Source organism: Tupaia chinensis, unplaced genomic scaffold (genome assembly GCF_000334495.1).
Source record: "Tupaia chinensis unplaced genomic scaffold, TupChi_1.0 Scaffold000270_2, whole genome shotgun sequence".
Taxonomy (NCBI): domain Eukaryota; kingdom Metazoa; phylum Chordata; class Mammalia; order Scandentia; family Tupaiidae; genus Tupaia; species Tupaia belangeri.
In genome coordinates this window covers 5,471,079-5,478,534 of record NW_006159751.1, presented here as the reverse complement: position 1 = coordinate 5,478,534, position 7,456 = coordinate 5,471,079, and the positions used below count along the sequence as shown (strand labels likewise).

Sequence of the window (7,456 nt, the reverse complement as noted above, 5' to 3'; positions counted from 1 at the left end):
TATAATGTTGAGATAATCTCTTGTTGCTTTTCTCCTATATTTAAGGTAAACTTCCTGTGGTAGTTTCCTCAGCTGTGAGAAAGGAGGGAGAGTAGCTTTGTGATCTTGAGCAGGTCACTAAACTTCTAGGGATCACTTTCCCAATCTATACAACACGTATATTGGATTAATATTGTTTCTCAATGGGGTTATTGGCATTGAGTACAATTCTTGGTTAAGTGTGAGTCATCTGTATAGTGCAAGAAGCTTCATATTGCTACCTCACCTACTGAATGTCAAAAGTCATGATAACAACCAAAAATGCCCCTCTCCCCATGTAGCGCTAAATGCTAAATGACTATATTAAAGGATAATTCCATTTCCAGTGGAGAACTCTGTTGGAACCTTTCTTCCTGACCCTCGTGTTGGGACATCTATGATTTAATCATTGAATCTGAACTTCAGAAGTCCAGGCCTGGGCTTCATCCTATAAGAGGCAGCATATCAAACCCTGGGCCATTGGGAGAACCTCAGGGCTGTGGTCTCACCAGTCATTATTTCTTGCTGCTTTTGAGTGGAATGTGAGTACAAATGATCCACGGCATGGGGGAGGCCGGGGAAGCCACAGAGAATTGTGGGAAGGGACATAGAGCATGGCAGCTTCCTTCTCTGCCATATGCTATTAAAAACACAGGCAGACCGACTGCTGCGGAGGCCACAAGCTGGAGGAAACCTTCCTCTCCTTGACTAAATGGATCACTCTCTGGCTCCAGGAGGTCCCTTCCCTGAAGCAGAACCCCCCCAGCACTGACAGCTCTTAACATAACAAGCATACACGTTGTTATCAAATTAATACAACTGTGCCCAAGCTGTGAGAGTAAATGAGAAACAATAATGTGACATGTGACTGAAAAAAGTAGGCTAGCAATGCTACACTGGAGGGTTGGTGCTTGTGGCACTGGGTTCTTCTCAAGTAGAACAGCTCATGTCATCCACACCTCTGCCCCAAGGTCTCACTAGAGGACAAAAAATAGAACCATTTGTTTATTCGTAGTGCAAAGGGATACAATGAATAATATCTTCAGAGGCAATTAGAGGAACACACACTTGCTGTTCACCCCAAGTCATTACAAGTTGGGGAGAAAGTGAACACAGTGGCAGGGCTGGCAGTTTGCAGCTGATTTTTTTTTTGGGCTTTTCACGTGGGTTTTAAAAGGGCCCAAAAAAAAAAAAAAAAAAAAAAAAAGTAGATGTAGCAGACTTAAGAAGGTCTCAGATGAAGCTGGTTCGATGATGCATTCTGTCAGGTGGGACTAGTGACAATGCGTTCTGGATTGCCCAAGAGTCTGGCCAACCTCCTTCACGTGCGGGAAGTCTTTTTTATTAGAAGCAGTATTAGTCAGAATCAGACAGTCAGGATTTCCCTGAACATTCACCACCCGCCTAAGCAGATTGAGACGTGTTGGCACTGCCTGTGGTGACTTCTGCAGGTGGAGAGCCCTGCTAGTGGAAGTATCTGGCTATGAAGTCAGTGGGAATGAGCTTCCCAACCTTCACAGAGAGGCCAGTTCCACGTGGGGCAGTGACAATCCACTACCACTGGAACCATTTCCCAATAACCACGGAATATTGGCCATGTGGTCCAGACAGGCTGATTTCCCATTTCCTTGGGCTATTCCTCAAGGAGCCACGGCTGTGGTATCTATCACACTGCCCCAGTGTGTGCTTCTGCTAAGTGAGCTCAGGGAGGACTTTTTCAGCTGGTGGAGCCTCAGGAACTCAGCCCTTGCCCAGGTTTGGGGAAGGAGGGGCGTGTCCTGTCTACGGTCCCTCATTACAACTCTCATTACTCATAAAGTGACTTGCAGTTCTCACTGGCTTAGTCTGGTGAAATGCCATCCATTTTTGGATCTGAGCAGACCCAGCTCAGAGGTCAAGAGACTGAGGTACTACCTCATCATTGTGAATAACCATGAGTCGAACCCCCAGGCTGTGAGAAGATGCCAAGAGGGGGCAGGCTTCCTTTGGTTTGGGGGTTGCAACTTCAAAGCAAGAAGTCCTGCTGGTTCCTAACTGCCTAAAGGATACTAGACTAGATAAACAGGGAGGAAAAAGACAGCACCCCAGGAGGGCAGACATAGTCCCTAAGTTTCCTCATCCATAAGAGGAAATCACAGCAGTACCTCCTGCCCGCTGGTCACTGTGCATCTTAGGTGATGTATAGGTGGGACACCAGCACAGGCCTGGCATGTCTTTGTATTTTTTATATCTCTGGGTATATAAAGCTTTGCTGCATTGGGAAAAGAAATCTCTTTTTTTGGTAGCATTGAAGACTTCCCTAGGAATTTATTTTCCTATATTTTGACCTTTTGTAATTAACACTCTCATTCTGACAGAATTTTAACCAAGCATTTCCATTCAGAAGGATAATTCTGAATTACCCTTCACCTTATAATAGCCACATGAAAAAGGACTTGTGGATATTCTCTTGTAATTTTCTTTCAGAAGCAAACTTCTCCTCACACTCTTATTTCAGAAATGTTATGCAATGTTCTCTAAATAAAGCATTTCTTGAGAGTGGCAGCTTTTAAGAGGGTTTTGGTTTTTTACCCCACATAACTCCTCCCTATCTTTAGGATTTTGTATGTCTTATCAAGTTTACAAGAGAAGGAAGAAGGGCGAGTTTGCTCTGGCAGCAGGACATCTGTGCTCTCCCAGACCAAGAGCCAGAGGTTGAGCAGCTGTTGTCATATTGCCTAGAAGCTGTGGTTAAAGGGAAAGACAGTGTCGGCCCACAGGGGAGGTAGGTCCACCATGCATCAAGCTACTGGAATGGCATTTTTATTGGTATGCTGCCTTGGGGGATTATGGGGACCTCATAATAAATATAAATCATGACCTGCCCCAAGGAGTTTGGTCAGGAGTCAAAACTAAAACGGTTTCAGAGGCTCTTCTGATAATATAAATGAGATAAGCTGATGGAGACTGTAGAACACTAGAGAGGCTATGCCCTATCAAAAGGGGACAGGGAGCCAGCAGGTTGCATGGTGGTTAAGTTGCTGAACTTCCATGTGATCAATTGAGGTTCAAGTCCCTTACCCGGCAGTTTAAGATATGCCAGGTGCATGTGTGAGCATGCCCAGAATCCCAAGAGGAAAGGGAGGAGAATGGATTACGGCATGACTACCCCTCCTGGGAGGTGACTTCTTGCATTCTGTCCCTCTCTCTCTCCAGTGAGCGCATGCACCCTATAGCAAAAATTTCTCTTTCAAAAAAAAAAAAAAAAAAAAGGCCAGTTGTTACTTTGAAGATTGTACGTTCAATGCAGCTGAGTCTTACAACTTTTCAAGAAAAGCCAGAAACTCCTAGTTTGAATGTATATTTTCTTCACTTCCAAAGCATGCCTACAGATCGAAGAAAACCTAACTGCAGGCTTTCGTATCTACATTATTGCTGGGAGTAATTGGGAGCATATCAAAACAGGAAGTAGCTAAGAAAGTATTATTCATATGGCTATAAGAGCTACAAGAAGGGAGAGGTCTAAAGACAGGAGACCTCCAGGGAGGCTTCTTAGAAGAGGGATTATCCTACAGGTGGGTGGGATTTTGTAGAAACACTGGCACAAAAATCAGACAGATCTGGTTTAGGATCCAAGTTCCACCACTTACCACCTCTACATTACTCATCCCTGTAAGCCTCAGTTTCTTCCTCTGTGAATAGGAATGTTAATGCTGACTTCAGAGGGTAATTGTGAAGGTAACAAGAAAGAAGACTGAAAAGTCCTTATCGTAAAGTCTAGAACACAATCAGTGGTCAATAAGCCTAAACTCTGTCTCTAATTCTTGAGGGGCAGGGGGCTCCCAACCCAGACGGTGGCATGAATGGGAAAGGCCCATCATGGAGCTTTGTGGACTGTTGTTTTCCAAGGACTTGAGCCTGACTGCCTTTTCTGTCCTAGGAAAAGCACTTTTTCTCCTCTTCCTGTCCTCCTCCTCTTTCTTCCCAGGGCTGGTATCTGCTTACCTAGTTGCCCATCTGTTAAAATCCCACCCTTAAAAAATCTAACCTGGGCTACAGCAGAAAAAAAACAACCCTAGTCAGTAAGAAGTGCTGCAGGAGGCTGTATGGACATGCACAGCAAATATTCAAGGAATTCTTAGGAATAAAAAAAGAAATTCATAAATCTGAGTTTTTGCATGAGGCCATCCCAGGAACATGTTTTCTCAATTAGCGTGCACATTGCTTGGAGTGAAGTCACCGAGTCCGCACTCGTCAGAGCTGACTCGCACAGAGCCACCTGATCTGGGCTTGACTCTCTATGACCTAAATCTGATTCGACCCGCCCTCTGCCACAGCCCCTAGCCATCCCCACAAAACTGGACCAGGGCGGAGACAAACATACTCCCCTGAAAAGCTATCTAATTCCATATCCTGGCTGGACTCACTGAAAATTGAGAAAGACATCACCATTCTCGATTATGGGTTGACAGAGTATTGCTTTTCCTTCAGTATTTACTGTTAGGTCGTGACTGTGCCTTGTCCATCAGAGCAGATGAGAATTTCAGGGTTTTTTTTTCTTAACATTTTTAATTTTCTGATTTTAATTATCACAGGGTATATGTGAACACCCAAGAGGCAGAGAGAGAGAGAGAGAGAGGAGAATGCACCCTTCAATGGAGTGGGGTCATGCCACAATCCCTTCTTCTCCATTTTTCTATCTTGTTGGGGTTTGGGGCATGCACACACACACACTTGGTGTGTTTTTTAAGCCACCAGGGCCAGGACTTAAGCCATGATTAGCCATGTGGGATCCATCTCCCTTAACCACTAGGCTACGGGCTGGCAGGAATTCTTTAGGTTCTGAAAGCAGAGAAAATAGCTTCTTTTGTGAAAGCATGCATCAACTGCTTAAAATATTATCAGTCAGTGCCTGAGATCAGCGATTATGTATTCTGGATGGCTTCCTGGACTGACTGTTTTCCAAGAGAACAACTTTGTAAGATATTTGTAATTTCTGAAATATTTTAATGATGTTCCCTCACTAGAGGGATGGTCCAGAGTATACAATTACCAACACGTCTCAGAAGCTAGAGGTTGCTCAGTATCTACCAACACAGAGCAAGTTTACAAACATTTCAATTCAACTGCCATAGTGTGGAGGCAAAAAAAGCATACTTTTCAACGTTTTTCAAAAAAGTTCATGGAAATGCTTATTTAAAAACCCCATATGAGTTTTGATATTCTTTTTGTACCAGTAAACTTGTACTTTAATTCCATTTTTTCCACAAACTGTTTGAAGTACCCTCATATAGATTGAGACCCATGAGTGAGCTGTGAAATCGATTTAGTGGTACAACTCATATTTTTTTTTTTTTAAAAAAAAAGGGAACACAGTAAAAAAATTTTAAAAATCAATATGCATTGCATATAGCAAGGGAAAATGTTCATAAAACTTTTGTTTTCATTGTATATATGTATCACACATATATGTGCAAGGTGGCTCATGATTTGGAATGTAATTTTTTACTAAGAGCTTCATTCTTTTACTAAAGCTTCATTCTTTTTTTTTAAGAGAGATTTTTGCTATAGAGCACGTGCACTCACTGGAGAGAGAAAGAGACAGAGATACAAAGTGAGACACCGGGCACGTGTGCGTGCATGCCCAAGATCCCAAGAGGAGAATGGAGGAGAAGGGATTGTGGCGTGGCCATCCCCCCTCGGGGGTGATTTCTCGCTTTCTATCTCTCTATCTCTGTCTGTCTGGCGAGTGCACGCGCCCTATAGCAAAAAAACTCTAAAAAAAAAAAAAGAGAGAGAGAGAGAGATACAAAGTGAGAAATGAGCCCCCAAGGCAGATGGCCACACTGCAATCCCTTCTCCTCCATTCTCCTCCTGGGATTCTGTGCACACACGCATGCGCGCCCAACATGAGTTTCAAGCCACCAGGTCCAGGACTGGAACCGTGGTGGACTACATGGGAGTCCAGTGACATAACCATTATGCCATCTGCTGCTCCCATCAAAAGAATTTTCAAGCTACTGGTTTAGACAACAGCATAATTTAGAAGACATAGCTCTGAAGCCAGACAAGCTTGGGTTGAAATCCCAGCTCTGTGATTTGTAGCTATGTGACCTCGAGTAGCTGCAGTTCTCTAAGCATCAGGTTCTCATCTGTAAGGTGAGACCATATTCTCTCTCATAGAGCTGTTGGGTAGATTAAACAGCAAAGATGTGAAAGGTCCCTGGGACTGTCTCTGTCACCAAAAAGTCCCTCAGTAAGTGAAAATTGCTGTCATCCTGTCTTCTCTTTTCCATTGCTCCTCCTTTTCTTCTTCCTCTCATCCCTCTCTCCCCCCACTTCCTCTGCTATTCCTCCCCTTTCTCTTTTCCTTCTCTTCTCCTCTTCCTGCTCCTCCTTTATTGTCATCTCCGCTTCTTTCGCTTCTTTGTGACCACTCAACTTTGCTAGAACTGTGACTTCCCTAAATGCTTTATCCCTGAGTTTTGCCTTTTCTCTGGTAACCCCAGCAAAGAAGCAACAACAGCTGTCTTTTGCCTTCAGCCTCACCTCTATGCCACCTTTCTCCCATTTCATGCTTGCAGAGCCCTTTCTGTGAGACTCTGTTTCCTCAGATATGACAGTGCCGGTAATTGTCTAAGGGACACAGGGAATCTTTCTACCTGTCATTGGGAACCATCTGAGGTATCAGGGCCTTTCCTGGCCTTGTCACCAGGATAAACTCTTTGTGAGGGTACAGTGATTTTGGAAGATTCTCTTCCCACAAAATCATATCCTTTCCCCTCAGTATATTTTTATAAGGACAGGTGTGCTAAAATAGCATTAAAACATTGATTTGGTAAAATTCTAAGGAAGTTCTTGTCCAAAGCAGAGACCCTAACATTTGCTCAGGAGTGAAGCCCCACGCCGGCCCAATTAGGAGAGTGTAAGTTTCTCTCCTGGTATAAACAGTGTAGAGGCTCTTTTTTTTTTATTATTTTATTTATTTATATTTATATATTATTTTATTATTAGTCAAACATTAAATCTCTATACATCATTTAGATTGTGAAGAGACGTTACCCAGCATGACACACACCTCAGTCCAGCCCAGCTGAGACCACCATACATATCCTTGTCAACAGATAATAAACCTAATCTGTGCCCCACAAGTGTCATACCTCTCCATTTCCCCCTGTGGTCCTTGGAGCTAAAACTTTCAAGTAAATCAAACCCTAATCCTGACTCCACCCCAACCAGCAATCTGCCCCTGACCTCCGACCTTGGGTTCACAGCGGAGGGCACAAGGAGTGACTCTCACCAGGATTCTACTTTAGGGCCACAAAGGTGACAAGGTCCAGTTTTCTTGAAAGCCTGGCTAATACAGCCCCTAAGGACAGATCAGTGAGGACAAAGTGCCTGTCTGTTCACAGGGAAGCTTCATCTCCCCCCCCCACCCCCGCCCCACCGCTCAGACACT

At 43.9% G+C, this 7,456-nt stretch overlaps 1 protein-coding gene across 1 annotated transcript in view; it reads left to right on the top strand.

Annotated features, from left to right (window-relative positions):
- Positions 1–7,456, top strand: part of NGF (nerve growth factor) — a 58,516-nt gene that overhangs the window by 3,297 nt on the left and 47,763 nt on the right. The gene's annotated exons all lie outside the window — the stretch shown is intronic.